The following is a 16226-nucleotide window of genomic DNA, read 5'->3' as shown; positions in this document are numbered from 1 at the left end:
AAGCAGGGTCACTCAGTAGACTCGGAGCTTGCCATTTCAGTTAGTGTGAATAGTCAGCTTGCTCCAGGGAACCCCTGCACCTGCCTCCCTTATGCTGAGATTAAAGGCAAACTGCCATACCCACTAGACTTTTGCAAGGGTTCTAGGGATCTTATCTCTGTTATGGTCCTCAGTCTTGCATGGAAAGCACTTAACTAACTGAGCCATCTCCCCAACCTAAAAGAGCCTAGCATGTTACGGTTCTCCAGAAAAGCAGCAAAGAGAAAGAGATGGGGCATCTAAAGAGAGAAATTGGCTCATGTAACTACAGAGGCTGGCAAAGTCTACAGGTCAGCTGACAGCTGACCAAGCCCCAGGGGAGTCACTGTACACCTCTAGTTTAGATTGAGATTTGCCTGAGGATGAGGAAATAAATGGTACCATCAAGTGTCTGGGCATCGTGTGGACCAGTGAACAGATAAAATTAGTCACTGTGATCTCTCATCAATAGACTTCTGGATCTAAGCCAACAAAAGGCAGAGTCACACACCCCACACAGTTACCCTCGCACCCATCCGTGACAAACTGTGCATGACCCAGGTGCTGGTGGAGATGAAGGGATAACAAAAGGGACAGGCCTCACTGAGCTGGGGAAGAAGGCAGATAGATACATGAGAGCCAGCGATGGCAGCCTCCTTCACCATGAAACTCAAACCGTAGATCTTGACATTTACAAGTGAAATAGAGAAAAGTTAAAAGGTAACGCACAGGCTCAGAGACCTTTATGTCAGGTAGGGGGTTCTGCAAAGGGAGAGAGGCTCGTGAGAATGGCACTACAGCTCTGTGGTTTTTCTAGAAAGCAGGGGCCATGGGGTTTGGCAATAATGAACTATCTCCATCCCCCCCTCAAGTCTTAACACTCACAAATGTTGAAGATCGAGGCAAGGAAAAGGCCACAATAGAAACAAAGTAGGGGAAGAGACTCTCTTACCAACTGGAATTTTACAAACCACAGAATTCTTTGTTGGCAGCCTTAAAGAGCCCCACACTGAAGAGTAAAACTATGGCTTGTTGGCACTGACATCAAATACGCCATAAATGCTCAAAAATCAAAATAACAGGAAGAAAAAAAAAAGAAAAAAATCTCTACAGAAGTTCCAAGTAGGGTAAAAAGATCACCAAAAGAAATTTTGAAGCCAAGTCAGCACTTTGTAATGGGAAGTGCAAGAGAGATGAGGAACTGAATATTTCAAAAACCAGAAGAAGCCACATAAGAAAGAAGGTACCATTTGTGGATCTGAGTGCAATTTTCTCTGGGATTTGTTTAATGATCAATTAAGTCTATATCTGCAGTCCATTACCTAGGATACACTAGTTTTCAGGTCATCATATGGCCCACATAGCATAGGAAACCCAATGAGAGGCAAAAATAAGACTTGGCTATTGCTTGAGGTGTGAGCCTATAGCTGATGCCCGCGCTGAGTTAGGGAGAACACCCAGCAATACCACAAGAGCTGCACACCTGACCAGCAATATCCTGTTTTGAAAAAACTAAAGAGAAGTCAGTTAATTGCCATCATTTGGAGATCAAATCTGGTTACTGCCTTCTAGGCTGAAAATCTTCTTTTTCTAATTAAGATCATGGAAATCTTCCAAAGGGGATGTGTGCCTTCCCTCCAGCCCCATCCTACCAGAGAATGCAGCTCTTTGCCTTGTACCACATCAGGGAGAGAAATAACAAGTGTCCTGTTCTCGATTTGTAGAAATGGTACCTGACCTCTTTTAGAGCTATGGCAACTGCTGGAGAAATTGGAAGCAAAAGAGTTGGGATCCTGTGATAAAGAAAATGAATGATACCAAAGGGGAAAGGCCTGGTGCTTTCTTCTCTCTCATTTCCCCTTTCCAAACACAAACTAGAGAGAAGCTCAAGTGCAAGCTTTCTTTTCACTTTTCCAATAAACATGTTTATTATTTCTTCCACTGAAGGAAGTTTTTCAATTCCCGTTGGTTTATCTTAACAGGTGGGAGTGATTCCCATTAGAAAAGACACATCGGTGAGCCCTAATTAATAATTCCTGAGCAGGATAGCACAGGTCACATCTCTCTGGACAGGAAACATCCAATACCTGCTGTGCCTCAAGCCAACATCAGTTCTGCAAAGGGCAAGATGGGGTAACTGGTGTTTGTTAAGCAAATCTGAGTGATGAGAGGGGATAGGGATCTCCGACAGGATGAGCTGCTCTAGACAACAAACGAAAGATCACCTGGTCATTTAAAGGACTAATTCAAGATGATGGAGGAAAAAGAAAAAGGAATGACATGAGACCTCATGTACATAAGTCAGAGATGGCCTCTCACACAGTTCGTGACTCCAGATCTCATGTATTGTGGTATTGAGTGTTTTTTTTTTTTCCTTTTTGGAGCTGAGGACCGAACCCAGGGCCTTGAGCTTGCTAGGCAAGCGCTCTACCACTGAACTAAATCCCCAACCCCAGTATCGAGTGTTTAACAAGCCGAGACCCCCGTGTATGTGAGACGGAGATAGCCCCTCACACAGTGACTCCAGATCTCATGCGTCATGGTATCAAGCGTTTTAGATTTTTTATTATTGTTTTAAAATTATGTGTATATGTGTCTGTGTATATGTGTCTGTCTATGTATATGTAAGTGCAGATGCCACTGGAGGTCGGAAAAGGGTGTTAGAGCCCTTGTAGCTGGAGTTATGGGTGGTCGTGATCATCAGATCTAGGTTTCTGGGAACTCAACCTGGTTCTTCAACAAAGAACAGTGTATGCTCCTAACCACTGAGGCATTCCTTCAGCCCAGTAGAATGTTTTGGATAATATGCTGCCTATATGAGTTATACCCTGATGTCCCTTCTTACCAGACCACTCTCATCCTAAGGAACTCACTTCCTCTCCAAAGATGGAGACCTTCGACCACATTACTCAGGAATGATATGACAGAAGACAGTTGTATCCTCAGCTAACTTGGGTGCCTTGGTCATGCCTATGACCCAGCCATGTCCTTGATGACACAGAACTTTAGGTTTACCTGTCTCCAAAGAATGAATCTGCCCATTCGGGTTGTTCCTGAAGGACCTTCAAGTTCCCAGGATTGCCTGAATCCCGTACTTCAGCTCTATCCTATATCTGTGGGCTTTTCTAAAGTCCCTCAAGTCCCAGTGTTGACACCATGGATCCCCACATCCCTCTTTAACTATATCCTGTCTATGAAGCTCAACAAGCTATGGCAGTACTGAGCCACACCACTTTAACAGACTCCAAGACTCTCATGTTTGAGTTCACAGAGATATAAGATGAGATCACTGGTTCCTCTAAAGTTCGGATTCTCAACAGAACTACTCTATGGGAAGCTCTTGAAACACGGGAGAAGAAAGAGAAGTAAATTTTCATCCTGGTTTTATTTCAAAGACCACAGAGGCAAGAAATGCTCCACGGCACACAGCAACCTGTTCTTGTTTATTATTTTACTCATGGTGCCCAGCCATGGACGCGTTTAGAGTACGGAAGCTCTTCTCAGGAGGTATCTGGGATTCTGATGCAGTTGATCTGTTGTGTTGTTCCTACGTTAATGAATAACTCAGCTAAAAATCATTGCTGGCTCCTTCCATGGTGCCTTCAACCTTCTATACTGGTCTCTGAACAAACTCGTGCATCTTCTGCCTGTCACATATCTCTTCATGCTTGTCTTAGAATGGCTCACTGACTCATTTCACAAGTCAAAAAGCCCGATTCCATTTTAAGTAGATGTGAGTAGCTATAACTTTTATCACTCCATGTTTGGAAGGTGTGTTGACTTTATAGATCATTTTCTGGTGCAACATCTCATTAGACCCTCACCACAACCCCAAGCCAAAACCCGATATCAGCCTTCTCATTTTAAAGATAAAGAAAGCTGTCATGCTGTTCAGTCTGAAAATGCACTAGGTTTGGGCTAAGGCCCAAACCTGCATTTCTGACCTGCTAGTGGTGATATCAGTGCTTCTGGTCCATAACACTGAGAGTACAGTCATAATAAACTCACAAAATGCTCCCTTTCAAATCATAGTGAAATAAAAAGTTACACTAAACCTCTCTGGTCTTCTAGACACCCCTGAGACAATACATGTGTGTTCAAGCAAGCCGTCAGCCCCTTGGCCATTACCTCTGGCTTGAGTGTGTGTTAATGTCTGGCAGGCAGACCATAGTCATGCTTGGATCTGGAATCACCAACAGCTGGGGCTTCGACAGCTGTCACTCCCCAGACTCTTCTCCTCCTACTGTGTTTCTGGTCCCCTCACACTGGCATGCTGGGCTCATGGGACCACTGGGACATCTGGCCCTGCAGCTGGCCTGAGCTTCTGAGTCTGGGGACAGAATGATGATTCATTTGATGTGATCTAAGTCCTCGGAGGACATCTTCAGTTTCTGAAAATAGAGGAGAGTTATGTTAACAAAGAGTTCAGTCTTTGAAGCCACTTCAGTATTGCTGTATTGACACTAGTGAGAAAGTGGGGTTTTTTTTTCAGTCTGTCCTTTTAAAAATAACAGAATTGTTAAATATGTCTGCAGTATACGAAGGCTCTGGAATGTACCCAAAATAGAGATAACTTCCATTCTTACCATGGACTACATGATTTGTCTAAATTTTGAAAGGAAATAATTACTTCAGAGAAAGTTTTGCCTTCTGCACTCTCTCTCTCTCTCTCTCTCTCTCTCTCACACACACACACACACACACACACACACACACACACAAAACACACACACACACAACACAGCTACCTAATTTTAAAGAGACCCCACTGAGAACTCATAGCTCTGCTCAGACTGGAAAGGGACCTTCTGGACTCTATAGGAGCTGGGCTCTCCTTTTCGGCTGATCCTCTTTGCCCCTACTCCTTTCGGGTTGGCTTTTGCACACATATTTGCATCCATGTGGGTTTCAGGGATGATATTTTGATAATCATTTAGTTTTATCTTCCTCCGTTTTCCCTTCCCATTCCTCTCCACTTCTTCCCAGCGGTCTCACAACTTCCCTGCTCTCCAGTGCCTCAGAGGAAGAAAGTGTCAGAGAAAGGGGTACAACTGCCCCACTTTTTACCTTATACCTGCCAAAGCCCTTAAGATTAGGGAAGCCCTTTGGAGGGCCTGAAATGAGAGAGACTTCCTCTTCCTTTAAACAGCTTCCCCTGGGGGTCAGGAATAAAGAAAGATCAGTCAAGGACCAGAAAGGAACTACACATCAGTTCCTAGCCACACTGCCTAGAAGGCCTGCAGGACCTCAGAGAAGAGCAGGAGCTGGGGAAGGACACACACGGGCAAGAGCAGATCCACTTATAAACCCCCCTACCCTGGGTCAAGTGTGGTAGCAGAGGGTAAGAGCCACCATCTTTGAAGGATAAAGAAGACAGAATATGCAAGTGGACAGGTGTGGGAAGCCATGTCAGCCCCTGACCCCAGTGTCTGAATATTGCACAAGACCCAGAAGTATGACACAGTCCTGGAGACCTGGGGAAACCCCGAAAGGACTGAGATTAAGGTTTCTTTCCACTAGCCCAGCAGAATAAAGCTTACTGTCAGAAGTTAAAATCAGAAGTTGGTTACTAAAATGAAGACTATTGCTAAATATATAATCTGTCTCAGAACTAGACCTACTCCATAATATTGGTGTGTGTGTGTGTGTGTGTGTGTGGTAACCAACAAATCCGTGTGTAAAATATTGCTAGGATGTGAAGCATCAAGGGAGCATTCTCATCAGGTATTAGCACTCTTACCAAAATAAGCTCCCGTGTCACAACACTGTGGAACTGGCTGATCGAATAATTCCACCTGGACTCTGCTTTACGTCATCGTGTGGGAACCCAATCCAGACGGTCATTCACTAAATAGCATTCTGTGAAAGCTACACTTCACGGGAGCACCTGAAACAATGCATCACGCCCAGCAGTCTCTTTCAACAATGTTGGTCGGCTGGCCCAAAGACCAGCATTCTTACGGAAACGCTGGAACGACTCCCCTCCTTCATTTTATTATCCTAGTTTTAATTCAGAAAGACGGAAAACTATTAGAATCAGTAGAGTGAAATGAAAGTGGACCAGCTCGTTTACCTCGGATGGCTCCAAAATCCAAGCTTTAAGGAGTGCAATCCTTCCACCAGAGAACTAACCCTGAAAGGCAGATGGCTGCTGTGTATGCTTTCACAATGCCTGTGAAGGCGTTAACGGTTTGGAAGCCCCAGGATCACTGTGAAATCTGGGATGCTGTTTCAAAGGGAGACATCGGCCTTGGACAGCTGTATTATAATTAATCATGCTTGGGTGTTAGCCAATTGGAAACAGACTTTCAGCAGCGTTGGGCCCTCATGATTTTTCACGTTGTGCTTCGTGTTGCTAAAAATATTTTTCAGCCTCTCCCTGTTGATAATTTGGAAGAGGAGGTATTATAGTGAGAAACAGCTAAATATTAATCACCTCCTGGTGGTCGCTTGGGATGAATACAGAGAAGGCACCCCACCTGTTCAGAGAAAGCTCTCTGTCTCGCCTGCTAAAACATGCTTCAAACAATGGCGTCCACATCTCTGATGGCCAGAAAACATCATTCCACATTTCCGATCACTAGCGGTCACTGCTTCAAAATATTCAGTCACCACCCACCTACACAAATCTCGTTCTTTCGCTTTCTCTTAAGTAATAAATGCAGTTTGGAATTTGGGATGTAAAGCAAGAATATAGGAAAGGTATATGATTTCCTAGGCAGAGTTATGATGCTGGGGTTTATCTGAATCTGTCCTGACACCTGATGGGAATGCTTCCTTGCTCTTTTAAATCCTAGCTGCATTTGATTTTGTTGGTTACACAACAATAATTGTTCAGCAATTGTTAAACGCAAAGAATAAATAATGAAAGCACAAAATTCTTCTTTTTTTAATTACCTACCCATAGACAAGTGCAAAGGGCTGGGGTGACACTAACTGATTAACAAGAAACTACTGCCTCTGCTTTTCAAAGGAAGCTATGAGAAAAAGAAAAACTGTGGGAAAAGGTTTTCTAAGTGAGAGGCATATAGCTACATTACAGGGCACAGATGAAAATATCTGGGGACACTATTCCACAGGCTTAGTTGGTTCGATTAGCATTAAACTGGCTTGCCTCTGAAGTGCTCCTAGTCCTCAGAACATCCACAGAATAACAGAGGTCTTAGCTGACCGTAGAATGCCTGACCTTAGTCCTCAACCCCATCGCAATGAAAAAAAATGTCTCCACACCTCTGTCCTGCCCAACCTGCTTACCACAACACCTCCAGAATTACCCGCAGTGTGAAGCCATCCCCCCCACTCCTTCTCCTTAGGTGAGTTGACAATGGATACATTTCCCACACTGTGCCTCAAGTTTCTTGTCTTACAGGAGAAGGCTGTAAGAGTTCTGCCTCATAATGACCTTATGACGATGCGATAGTCCAGCTTTAAATCTTTAAAATATTTTTAATGCATACTGAAAATTAAATGTTTGTAATTATTATCCCAACATCCCTCAAGACTCTGAAGATTTATTTATTTATTTTTTATTTCTTGAAATTAAAATATGGTTACATTATTTCTCCCCCTCCCTTTCCTCGCTCTAACTCCTCTTGTGCCCCTCCCCACTTACTCCCTCTCAAATTGTGGACCTCTTTTTCTTGAATTGGTAAGTGTGTGTAACATGCATGTGTCCGTGTGTGTGTGTGTGTGTGTGTGTGTGTGTGTGTGTGTGTGTGTGTGTGTACAAGTATATAAATACAGCCTGTTGAGACCACTTAGTGTTACCTGTATGTATATACTTTCATGGACGACCTCTTGTTTTTGGATAACCAGTTAGGAGGCTCACCCCTAGGGAAGGGGGTTTCTAAGGCCCTCAGCATCCCTTAGTTCTCTGTAGTTTTTTGTCTAGGGGTGGGGCCCATTGCTGTTGAATTGTTTGGGTGTTATTCAGGCGGCCATATTGTTGGGGTAGCATGGGTAAAGCCTGCCTATCATTGCTATGAAATAAGACGTCAGATAAGATTCCCTGGCTCTCTAGCTCTTACAATCATTCTGCCTTTCCCCGGCTTGAGGGTCTCTGAGCCTCCAGTGCCAGTGTTGTGCTACAGATTGGTGCTAGACACCCCACAGCAGCTCTTCTCTGTATTTTGTTTAACCGTGGTTTTCTGCCGTTAGGAGACACGTTTCTTGGATGAGGAGTGAAAGCTGCATTTATCTATGGAATACAAGGATAAGCATTTAGAATGTGGTTAGAGAGTATGCTGTTTTAGTACAGTGGTGATATAAGGTTCTCCTCTAAGATCCTTGAACCCAGTGGCCCTTGAAAATTGGGTACCAGGAATAATTTCCAGTACCAGGAATAATTCCACTCCTGTTAAATGGGGCTTGTGTTCAATTAGGCAGCTGTTGGTCACCACTGAGTTATGAATGCCAAGGTATCCTGCCCATAGATAGCTCGCCATGCTGATTCTTGTTATGTTATGGATCATAGACATCACAGCTGGGCAGGACCATTGACTGCTTCCCTTTCTTGGAAACGTTCACAATACCTCACAGTTCTTTGAATGCTACTCCTCAGGGAAAAGACTTTCAAATCAGATCCAAAGATCCTGAGTCCTGTGACCAAAGAACATTATATCTTCATCCATAGCAACTTCCTGAGGCTCTCTCTCTCTCTCTCTCTCTCTCTCTCTCTCTCTCTCTCTCTCTCTCTCTCTCTCTCACACACACACACACACACACACACACTCTGCTGGGGAAACTATTTGCCAAATGTACACAGATGTCATTTTGAGCAGATACATCATGATCATTCAAAAATCATGAGTTAATGACACATGTTATTTATCATGATTGTTCTAGAATTATAAATCATTTACACAGTCTTTGTCCATACTTTTCCTGGTGTGGTGATGATTCCACCACCATTTCACCTGAAGTCCTTTATGAGTTACCCACCTCCCCTCACTATAGTTTCTTTATAAAAAATCACTAGGAAACATCAAAGTATCCTAATTAAATCTAAGCTTAACACTGTGAACCTAGAAGCTAGCTCTCTGATCTCAGTCTGAGGAAGTCCTTCCTACCAGCTTACCAGCAGCACGAGAAAATGCTGAGTGTAGTGGGACCGAGATTTCCTGGAGCTTTTCGATTGATGTGCTACCAAAAATGATGGCTGGGATTCCTAACAGAAGCAGTCACAGAGAGTCTCAGCACATGATTAAATCAGCAGAGTTAGCCACATACCTTTCTTCCTTTGTTCTTCTGTTCTCCTAGACTAGTATTTGAAGTCAGAAAGACTGCAAGAGTTACAATAGTTGTATCTTTCTACAGCAGGAAGGCTATTCATACACCCAAAAGTGGTTATTAATATTAGAAAATATTTATATGAGGGGAAGCTATTTCAGCTTCTAACTGACTGCTGAATCAAACTTCTTCCTATTCAGGATGGCTGCCAAAGTGTTGAATGGGGCTCATGGAAGTTCCAAACAGGTGCTTTCCACAGGCTCCCACAGATCATTCATTGCTGGGAAATGATTGACAGTATATTTTTAGTATAGTCTGTATCTCATTTTATATTACAATTCTGGCGTCAGAGCAATTCACCTTGAGCTTCGCTTGGAATACATACAGTCCCATGGGATGTAATTGCAATGGAATTGACCTTGTAAATGTTTACTTAACTGATTTCTTCTTGATAATTCTTTGAGTCTCTGAAGAGTCTCTGGGACCTTGGGCAACACACAGGTGAGCTACGGGGGGCAAGCACACAATTTGATGTGATAAGATTCAGCAGCCAGTGTTGGTTCAAACTTTAGGAGTAGGCACAGAAGTCTCTGGGCTGGGAAAACCTAGAATGTTATGTAATAGGGTTGTTACTTTAAGGAAGGAAATACAAAACCTATTTTCCACCCAGAATTCTGGAGTGAATGTACATTCTAGCCTTTTGACCTTTCCGTGTGGTCAAAGACTTTCCTGCACCAGACCCTTCTCACAAATTTACTTTTCTCAGCCAATCTCTAGAACCTATCCTTATGGAAGGTATCAGATGTACTTTGTGAAGAGTTTCAATGCAATCACATCTGATCTGTATTCAGCTTGCTTTGCTCAAGGAGATTTAGGCTTGCTCTGTTGTACATGAGGGATTGAGTTAATTATCACAAAAATAGTTTTCATTGGATTATGATGTTTAAATATGCCTAAATAAATAACACTGGGTCACACCAACACTGGCTACTCAGTCAAATTGCACCAAACTGCCTTGTTGCCCCGCCCCCAGGCTCATCCCTCTGCTGCCTATAAAGGTTGCAGACACACCCCACACACACCATTGCTCACTAACTCAGTTCTTCTCCTCCTCCTTATAAGACTCCATATCTTGTTTCTTCCCCATCCTTTCCAGTTCCAAACTTCTCATTAGGTTATGTAGACAAACGACAAGGTTGCGTGTAAGCTTCAGGGAGAGGTACTATCAGCATACTTGTGCAGCACGCTCTTGTTGAGCATGCTGGAGGACTTTCTGCAACAGTGCCGTGTCAGGCAATATGAGGCTAGAGATACAACCTTCATAGTTGGCCTTGTACATTAGGCCTCTCTAATGCGCTCTAACGTAGTCTAAGAAAATGTCCAGTAAATCCCAGACGAGGAAAGATGGTAGCAATAAGTAGACCTGACTAAATTCCCATTTACTCAGCCATTGCCCCTAAAAACAGCGCTAAGTAGATGTTTAAATAAGAAAATCATCGACTCATATGACAGAGTTGTCAAACATAACAGATACGTACAACGGAATACATGGCATTTCTCTTCATTTCGGTCTGAAGTCCTGTTGCACATTTGTGATGAGTGAGACAAACTCAGGCCATGTGTCTTTTCCTTTTAAAGTGCCTCTGCATTTATAATTCATCAAATGGCAAAACGCCATTCTTCTGATTCTGTGGACCTAGTATTTAAGTTGGCTGTAGAATAAGCAGCCAGAATGGCTGCCTCTCAGCTAGGCAACGCGATTATTCATGCAACTACAGCTGGGTTCCAGAGTTTGTTTTTGAGGTAGACATAATGAGGAAAGAAAATACCCATAATAGAGTATAATTTTTTTTTGTTATAATTTGGGTATCAGGCCTTCTGACTTTAGTGTTATATGGGCAGCCTAAGATTTTAAGCTGCAATAAAAAATATCTGGAAAGAATATCACGTGAAAATTTTACCAAAGATGAAGACAGAGTTCTTGGATGACTTTATTACACAAGATTCAACATGTGGTGCCTAAATGGCTACCCAGGGGTAAAAGGCTTTCAGCTAAGTTTTTCTTGTCCCCTCAAACTTTCATGTTGAGTGATCTCATACTGACGATAGCGTTTTTTTCTTTTTAAACCAAGATTGTGCTGACAACATTTACTGAGGAAATAGCATGAAGCAAATCTGAGCAATGTGTGAAGCCCCGTGTCACCACACTGGAATTCAGCAGGTGAAAGAGAAAGACAGCTCCTGAGAAATGGTTGGTCATGGGGCGCAGCACCCACTGACAGCCTTGCTGGTGAAACCCTCTCATTTTGCTGAGAAGATCCATTTGCTGAGCTTTCACAGATGCAGAAATACGGACTCAGCAGTTTGCAAAGCCAATAGGTGGTTTCAGTCATGTCACTTACAAGAAGAATTTGATAACCGAGTCAGAAATGAATTGTGTTCCTTTCCTCTCTCAATTAGCAAACCTCACGCAGGCCTATTCTGACTGTCCCAAATGTGTGGTCTCTGGTCTTTTTTGTTGTGGGGCTTATATAGTCACTTCTTTCCAGAGAGCAAATATCTGAGGTTTGGGGGTAACAAGGAGAAAAGGAAGATCGTCTACAAAGTCAAATGACTTGCCTTTTATTTAACAGTAAAGGTTAATTTTTCTAGCAAGAAGAAACTTTAAATACAGCCTGTGTTGAATGAGACCCTCATTTCAAAATGTGCAAACAATAATTATATTAATATTTGTGTTCCTCATGGAATGTATCACAGAGATAGTACTATTACAAAATGAGGCTGGACACAGGTTGAGCAAGTAAAAATATTCTGTAAGTTAAATGGAACTGTTTCCTAAGTTAATTAGTATCCTCAGACCCTGACTTTCTCATCTATAAGTCATACCAATCTAGCTCTACACACTTCCCTGGGTGTTTTGATATTTAAATGAACTTATTTGACCACTGAATTTCGACTGTGTTCATGAAAATACTTGGAAAGTACAAGTGTGTCCCTCAAATTAAAGGTAGTAAAAACGTTCTACACCAAAGATGTCAAATGGCTTGTACAAAGTGCAGCTGTTTAATGATGGGGCTGGGACTCAGACTCTGAGTCCAGAACTCCCTGTTGCCTGTCTGATTCCTCCTGTGAATGAGCTTGGACACCAAAATGGACACTTTAGAATGTACCTCAGGTCCAGAAATAAATTCAGCACCCAGGCCTTTTTACCTAGCAGCAACTGAAAGCAGCTTACCATCACGATGTAAAGCTCACTCAGAAAACTAAAGAAAACAACTGAATATTCTGCTCTGGACCCAACTTTGGGAAACTTGTAGGCAGGTACAGCCATAGCTTGTTGCATGGAATGACACATTCTTTGTCCCCAAACTGTTGACCAAACAAACATGTTGGCATGCAGACTGCAGATCAGGCTCTGATGTCAATGTCCACTCCTCCCTTCAAGGCTGCTCCTACTCCTCTTCACAAATCCATTCAATGCTGATCACAGCCCCATTTCATATTCAAGTCAGGTGGGATTTTCCCTCCTAGAGAAGTTCACTGAAAACCTACTCTGTGCCCATCTTTCCGTCACTATGCACATTATCTATGTGGGAAAACCAATGAGCATGCCAATGAAGACCCACAGCTGGCCAAAGTAAGGACAGTGAATGACTGTGGTGTGCTCTGCTCCAAATAGGACATCTGGACCACCACCCCACAGCCTCGAGGAGCATCCTGAAGAAAAGGGTGGAGCACAGGGTTGGGAAGGTGTGCTATGAAATAGTGTTTTCTAGACATGGCAGCTCATAGATTTGTGACCACACTGCAATTGTGGTTACACTACCTGCACAAGATGTACCTCTCCATTTTGTCACTCGTGGGGCAGGAGACAGGAACTTCATGAGACCAATGGAGGGGGACTATGGGTGATTAATGGGTACTAAGAGGCATCATTTCGGGGTTGGGGATTTAGCTCAGTGGTAGAGCGCTTGTCTAGCAAGCGCAAAAACCTGGGTTCGGTCCCCAGCTCTGAAAAAAAGAAAAAAGAAAAAAAAAAGAGGCATCATTTCTCTAATGGAGTAGCAAATGATAAGTTGCTCATGTTACTGTAAATAATCCATAACTCATGCTCATGCAAGCAACCAAATTTAAACACTGTGAGTTAAAAAGAAGGAGGAGCATGAGGAGGAAGACAACAAAGTAGGGGGGAGTTTATTAAAAATAGGGGTTCCCAAAGACCATACATGGGCTGGACCTAGCCCCTTCCCCACACAGATGTGGCAGATGTACAGCTCAGTCTTCATGTGGGTCTTGAACAGCTGAAACAAGGGCTATCCCTAAAGCTGTTAGCTACCTGCGGAATACATTCTTCTAAGCAGGCTGCCTTGTCTGCCTCATCAGGGGAGGATGCGCCTAGCCCTGCAGAGACTTGATATGCTAGGATAGGGTGATACCCAGGGGGCTTCACCCTGTCAGAAGAGAAGGGGAGGAGAGGATAGGGGGAAGAACCATGTGAGAGGGACCAGGAAGAGGGCAGTGATGGGGATGTAAAGTGAGTAAAAAGAAAGAGAGAAAGAAAAAAGAGTGAAAGAAAACAAGAGCAAAAGAAAGAAAGAAAGAAAGAAAGAAAGAAAGAAAGAAAGAAAGAAAGAAAGAAAGAAAGGAAGAAAGGAGGGAAGGAGGGAGGGAAGGAAGGAAGGAAGGAAGGAAGGAAGGAAGGAAGGAAGGAAGGAAGGAAGGAAGAAAAAAGCAAGCAAGCAAACTACAGGAATAAAAGTGAGGCTTCCATCAGGAGAAAGAGGCTGACAAGGTATAGTGTTAAAATTACTTAGATTGATATATTAATGCATGAAATTGTTATAGAAAACATTAAAATATGAAAGAACATTATTAAAAGAAAATATTTCAATGATACCAATTACAAACCCATTAACAATATAAATTACTAAATAATATAATTTGAGTCTAGGATTACATGCATGATTGACCAAGATGGGATTTGTTCCAAAGCCTTGTGCACTGGAGTTTGGGTCCTCAATCCAACAGTATTGGAAGGTGATGGATGGAAGCTTCGAGAAGAAAGCAAGTTGGTCCCTAGAGGCATCACTCTGCAGAAGGAATCAGGGCCCATCTTTCAGGACTAGTTTGCCACCACAAGGGCAAACTATGCCAGGTATTTGGTTTCTTCCATAATGAGGGCTTCAGCACATTCTCTTTCCATAAAATGCCATCTCTATAACACAACTTTACCACACAATAGTGTTGTAAAACAACATGAGGCCCTTCCCACGATGGCCTGAGCTTGAACACTTTAGACTCCAACACTGTGGCTGAGTAAATCACTTACGGAACTGAAACAGTCAACATAGTTATTTCTAAGACATGGGAACCTAGGATCTCCGGTCATTTGCATGACTGCTCCTTAATTCCACCATCAGTCACCACAGGAAGAGAAGGGGAAGGAGTGTGTGAGAAATGGACCTCTTGGTCAGTCATCTTCTGAGTTTAAGCCTCGCTCCCATACAGCTCAACAATTATCACCTAGAATCTCTGTGATTTGTTTTCTCTCCCAAAGCACATTTCTCTGCGCTTGTTTTTTTAATAGAAATGTGTTGTATTTATAACTGAAAACCCCTGTGGCTTAACAAGGTCTCTCCAAATGCTAATAATAGCCAACTTACAGGGTACCTGAGAGACACAGGAGTCTGACTAACTCCTTAAAGATAAGAGTTCAGAGGCATAGAAAGAAAAGGTCAGATAAGTGATCATCACCAAATGGAATTTATCTCTGGTGACTTACCCAAAGAAACCTGAATAAAGGAACTTGTAAGAAAGGAAAATAGTGGATTTTGAGCCCCTCAGTGACTAACAATAGCCAGAATTCCTTACTTTTATTGAGGCTGGAGAAAGAAAAATATTGAGCAGATACAAATGACGACCAAAAGAAAAAGAAAAAAATTGTCTAGACCAGATCCACAGTCAAGGAAGGGCAACTGCAGATGCTGGGTCAAAGCACACACGGATGAAGAAAGGACCCCATCACCACCACTCTATCCTCTCACTGTTTTCTCTCCTGACAGGGCTTCTAGGATCAGTTGACAGAGGACAGGCAGCTGCTGGTCTTTAGATCACTTTTCCAGGCACAGAATGGAGCCTGGGAAGATAAGAGACACAAAGGAAGAATAATGATAAGACAAAGGCAATTCAACTGCCTGAGTTTAACACACACCTTCCTTTTAACCGACACGTGTCTTGTTTGCCTAACAGCTGTCTACTCAAAGAAATGAGGCAAAGGTTAAAGAAAGGAAGGCAAGCAAAAGAACAGAACTGTTTCAGCCTCACCCCACACCCAGCACGCTATGAGAGGGTCACGAAAAAATAAAAGCATACTATAGCATTTAACGTATCATATGGTTTAGTGATTAACCCATGCCACACTTATTGCAGCCTCTATATGGAACCTAGCATTTACTATGCAGGCTCGTTTTAGATAGGAGGAAACTAAGGCATAGAATACTGGTCAAGTCAATCCCCCACTAGCTGCAGAGATCAAGCTCTAGCTAAACTCTTCATGGCCTCTACAGAGTGGAAGGAGGTTATAGGTTATAAGTGTTTCATTCTCACAGTTAAAGTTTGGGGCATGCTTATGATGTAATGAGTTAAATCATTATAAGATGAGCCAAGACCTTATCCAAGGGTGGGAGTCTGCCTTGGGCTGGAGCGACAAGGCAAGACACCTGCACGCTTACTATTCAGCACCTAAGCCAGGAATGGCTCAGCCTCCTGCAAGAGGAAACCTGGCCCCCTGGGCCTCCAAACAAGGGTAACTAGTTCCCTTGTCCTTTACAACTCCCTTCAGAGCTCCACAGACATGATTCCGGGTACTTCACCCAACTGGTTATCAGAGAATCACCTTGGCCAGCCTCCTTCTTAAGCTCTGCGTGCGTATTTTATAAACTCTTGACAATGAAGAATGGTTCTCTGCTAATTTTCTAGAT

This window comes from Rattus rattus, chromosome 4 (assembly GCF_011064425.1).
Source record: "Rattus rattus isolate New Zealand chromosome 4, Rrattus_CSIRO_v1, whole genome shotgun sequence".
Classification (NCBI taxonomy): domain Eukaryota; kingdom Metazoa; phylum Chordata; class Mammalia; order Rodentia; family Muridae; genus Rattus; species Rattus rattus.
Note: the sequence above shows the minus strand (reverse complement) of the source record.